The sequence below is a fragment of the Monopterus albus genome, unplaced genomic scaffold (assembly GCF_001952655.1).
Source record: "Monopterus albus unplaced genomic scaffold, M_albus_1.0 scaffold517.1, whole genome shotgun sequence".
NCBI classification, from domain to species: domain Eukaryota; kingdom Metazoa; phylum Chordata; class Actinopteri; order Synbranchiformes; family Synbranchidae; genus Monopterus; species Monopterus albus.
Genome location: NW_018128397.1, coordinates 1 through 5,364, shown reverse-complemented (window position 1 = coordinate 5,364; position 5,364 = coordinate 1).

Sequence of the window (5,364 nt, the reverse complement as noted above, 5' to 3'; positions counted from 1 at the left end):
GGGTTTCAAAATAATTGTTGTTTTGATTCATTAAAACTGTTTGCATGGTTTGAAATTACATCTAACATTCTTGGACTGTAGCTGTAACAGTTGGAATTTGAGGTATCATGACTCCTGTTTGGGGGAAGAAAGGCTGAAATTTGCTGATGATTAAAGAAAAAAGAAAAAAAAGGACAGGTAGGCAGTAGACTGGTCGAAATGTGACCAGAAAAAAAGCATGAATGATTTTCTCCAGATTTTTAAATTATAGAAATCGGTTAGTAGAATCTGTGGCCTGTGTGCATTAGAGCAAGCCAACATGTGAACCAGCAGATGGTTTATATATTCCATTTGAAAATAAATAAATAAATACATTTTTAATCCTTAAAATGAATTGGACCTTATACTGTTTGTGCAAGTAAATATTTGTACTAGTCTTAAATCTGTCACTACAGGCTCACCGGGACAGTACATATATGTTGAACAACCACAGGATGTCACTGTTCTATATTAATTATGAGGTGAGCATATGCTGCATATTTTTGTCTGATGTGTCCAGTGTCCTGTTTGGATCCTCGCGTCCTCTTGCTCTAGTTTTTTTGTTGTTCAGTGCAAGACGCAAACCTTTGGTGAGGTGACTTTTAGTTTTTAACATGTATTTGTGAGTATGCACATATACACTTATGTGCATGTGCTCTCAAAAGTGTGCATGTGGTGGCAGCACACATATGCACATGACTGTGTTGCGCTCCCCTTTCACACACCTCGGACACCACACACCGTCCCGAGCGACCCCACACCCCGTCCCGAGCCCTGCCACAGAGGGTTTGCAACCACACACACACACAGACATTCCTGAGGCTGCATGCCTCCCCCCTGCCCCCCAAAAACACACACAAACACACATACCACTGGGCCCACATTCAGGGTTGCCCAAAGGGCACATAAAAGAAAACTGAGCCGTTTTATGACCAAAGGACAACAGCGGGGAGCCAAACTTTGCATTGAAAGCAAATGCAAAAGGACAAACATGGGTGCTTTTCTAAAAACTGTCTTCAAGATCAAGGGTCAAAAAGGACAAAAGTGTTAGTTGTGATTGTTTCCCCCACTGACAGATATATTTTCAGTCAAATTTTCAGTCAGATTTGTTGTTCTGCTGCATTTGCTGCTTAAAATGCCTTAGATTTTGTGTTACTTATTTATCTACTTTATATTTCATTTGTATTGTGTGGCATTCATGTGGATGGCAAAGTAAGAATTTCATTGTACAGGGAAACACGTTTCCTAACTGTGTATATGACAAATAAACACTTTGAACTTGAACTTATGAACCTTAAAAGTTAAAAACAGTCCTCATGCTCTGTCTTACTTCAGAGTAAAGTATTAGTGGCCTATAGTGTTCGATGTGCAGAACACTCTGTTCAGCCTCCTGGGAACATGCCGAGGTGTTGTAATCTTAGCTGTGATGTTAGCTAGCATAGCTGCTAATGACAGGGAGGGTGAGAGCACGAGGGAAGTGGGTGGTGTGAACTTTCAGTTATCTGGCAAAGTGCTACCTGCCAGCGAGAGCAAAAGGGGAAGCCAGGCAGTAAATAACAATTACAACTGATATTCAGCTGAAAATAATATTTGAATGAATTTCAGAGGTGTGAAAAGGCACTGACACACAATTACACAGGTTTGTTTTTATACTTTTACTATAAATGAAATAAAGTATAAACAAAAAGTATTGCATGAACATTTTGAAAAGGTCCGAGGCATTTCTAAAGTCATCTTATTTGACTTTGACACATTGGTGACATTTTGTGGAATGTATAGCAATTCCTCAAATGCTGTTGGTCAGCTCTACCATTCAGAGGTGGAGCATTCACATTATTAGAGTTGTTTGTTGAAACGGTGCAGTATAAACCACCAAAATGCAGATGTTTATATGCTGCTGTAACAATAAAAATGAAAAAATAAATAAATAAATAAAATAAAGGTCACGAACTTCCCTTCTTAACTTTGTGTATTTGCACAAGTGTGTGCTGGCTCTGGTCCCTGCTATGTTCCCTTATTCCTCAAGATATTTTTGACACCTGGTTTTTGGTGCTCGCACTTGGCACCCATACATCCTGTGTGTTATAATCCTCCTTGGCTCTGTCTTTTACCTCCAAATGTCTAGAAATGTTTTTGTCAATTCCCTGTTCATCCTCTCTCCACTTTCAAGCCATCCCCATGCAAGGTAATGTGTTTGCTGGTTCATTACAGCATGGGGCATATTTACCAGTAGGAAGCTTGGGAGCTGTCATAAAGATACTGCACATTTACTTGTTTGCATCATGCCTTTGACCAGCACATTAGCCTCTACTCCTCTAGTGCTTGGGCTAAAGCTGCATTTAAATGAACTTTTCCCCCTCTCGATGGAAAATACAAAACTAAACTAAACCACCAAATTTCTAATACTCCCTTTAAGTCAACAATACTACAATTCAAACAGAATCTAGGAATGTCTGTCTATAGTTTAACTTTTATAATAACATCACTCATTCAAAATTAAAACCGAAACAGTGCACTTTAAGCTAAGGGTAAATGGGAAAATGCTGCAAAATTTATGCTTTGATGTGGAACATTTCTATTAGATTTATATATGTAAAGTCTCGGAAATCCAGAAAAGAACTAAGCCAAGTCAGCAGTCATTGTTTATACATTGCACAGTTTGAATCCAAACACCAAAGCATTTTTTCTCATGTCGAGGCTCAACTAAAAATTATCCACCAACACTTAAAATGTAATGTTACATTTTTTGTATCAAATTTAAGAGCTTGCATTAATGTAGAAACCTGACTGTAAAACAACACACAGGCTACTGTCCACACACAAACCTTGAAGGACAACTCACTTGCAGAGTCAGCGTGTTATTTAAAGATTTATTTTGAAAGAAAAAAATGTTTGTCAAGATGATAATCAGTCATTATTGTAAAGTATCTAAATACATGCAACTGAAGTATCTCTGTCCTTCTACAGGTGGGGTGTGAGAGAGAGCCAAAAAGAAGGAAAGCCTGAGGGAGTGAGCGACAGTGACACAGAGACAAAACGCTTGTTAAAGGAATAGTCTGGGATTTTTCAAGATGGTGTTAAAACAGTTATTTATGTATCCCTGTGTATGTGAAAATAGGTCTTAGTCGTTGTCACTTCTACTCTCCACACTGACCCTGAATGTTTTCACCTGCAATGTGACTGCGCTGCAGCTGTTGTTCTTTGCTAAAACATACTCCAAAGCTCATTTGCAGCTCAAATGCAGCTTCAGCTGCCTCGTTAAACTAATTACAGTCAGTATCTTTTAATGTTACAGTCTAATTAATACAAATTTCCTGGACTTCCTATTTTTCAAAACATCACACTTTTGAAATATTTAGCTTTATTCTGAAAAGTTTGTCCCTTTCAAATGAATGGTGCAATTCTACTTAAGCATAATTTCAGGTATTTTAGGTATCAAAATGTTCAGCTCTCCCAGGACATTCATGCTTCAACTCAGAATTTTCGTACACTTCACACTTCTGAAATATTTAGCTTTATTTTGAAAATTTCCCCCCAATCAAATTTATGGAAAATTGTCCTTCAGCATACTTTCAGGTAGATATGCCTTTCAGGTGTCAAAATGTTCAGCATTTTCAGGGCGATCCTTCAGCACATAGCACCCACACGTATTTTCGACAGGTAATGCATTTCTCTAGTTGTTTATACAATGCACAGTTTGAATTCAAACACCAAAAAATTGTTTCTCATGTCGAAGCTCAGCTAAAACATATCCACCAACACTTAAAATGTAATGTTACATCTTTTTGTATTAAATTTAAGAGCTTGCATTAATGTAGAAATATGACTGTAAAACAACACACAAGCTACTGTCCACACAGAAACATTGAAGGACAACTCACTTGCAGAGTCAGCTTGTTATTTAAAGATTTATTTTGAAAAAAAAAAGCTTGTCAAGATGATAATCAGTCATTATTATAAAGTATCTAAATACAGGCAACTGAGGTATCTCTGTCCTTCTACAGGTGGGGTGTGAGAGAGAGGCAAAAAGAAGGAAAGCCTGAGGGAGTGCGACAGTGACACAGAGACAAAATGCTTGTTAAAGGAATAGTCTGGGATTTTTCAAGATGCTGCTAAAACAGTTATTTATGTATCCCTGTGTATGTGAGAATAGGTCTTAGTCGTTGTCACTTCTCCTACTCTCCACACTGACCCTGAATGTTTTCACCTGGAATGTGACTGCGCTGCAGTTGCCGTTCTTTGCTAAAACAAACTCCAAAGCTCATTTGCGGCTCAAATGCAGCTTCAGCTGCCTCGTTAAGCTAATTACAGTCAGTATCTTTTAAAATTACAGTCTATTTAGCACAAATTTCCTGGACTTACTATTTTCCTAGGCAGCACCTTGCTGAGCTGCAGCGGAGGGATACGTTACAGTAGCAGCATTTAAGAACAGTCTTGTTTGAAAAGGGGTACATGGTCCCTTTAGGATCTCTCAGGTGAAATCTGAGGAATCCTTTAGGCCATCGCTTGTTTCTCTCAAAACACACCAGATGAGTGCAGACACCAGCCGTGTTCACAAAAGCAGGAGCAGGTTTTACTGGTGTCACATCATCATAAACAGCAAAAATACTCCAGCTGTCATATCTGCAAGGTATGAACATGTTTCCACGTGAACTGTGAGCACAACTCGATCATAAACACTTGTTAACAACAACAACAAAGCAACACACGACTACTAGAATGTATCCCTCCACTGCAGCTCAGCAAGGTACTGTCCAGGAAAATTTGTCTTAAATAGACTGTAACTTTTAAAAACATTAAACCATTAAGCTTTTAAAAACTTCATTAGTTTCTATAAAAGACTCAGCTTCAGTTTTAAATTGATTAAATAAAAGCTTAATTATATTCTCATATGTCATTTGGCTTTTACTTCAGTGTGTAGAAGAATCTTTAAAATAATGCAGTGCACTTTATGTGATTAAACCAAACTGAGAAATCGCTGCACCATTCTTAAAGCAACAGTTCAACATTTTGTGAAATGATATGCAGTATTCACTTTCATGACAAGATTTACTTGAGAAAATCCACAGGACTTTGGTATGGGCACATTATGTATGAAGCTTCAGTCAGGAGATAGTTAACTTAGCTTTGTGGAAAGACTGGAAACGTGGAAATATCTAGCTTGACTTTGTCTGAAGGAAAAACACAATCTACCCACCAGCATATTTAAAACTCACTAATAAACACTTTATATTTAGTTTGTTCAATCCATACAAAGACTGAAGAGTAACGATTTCAAGTCCCGATGTCACTGTTTGGTTGTCGTGAATGTATTTTTTACTAGGGAAGCTGGAAAATAAGGAGGAA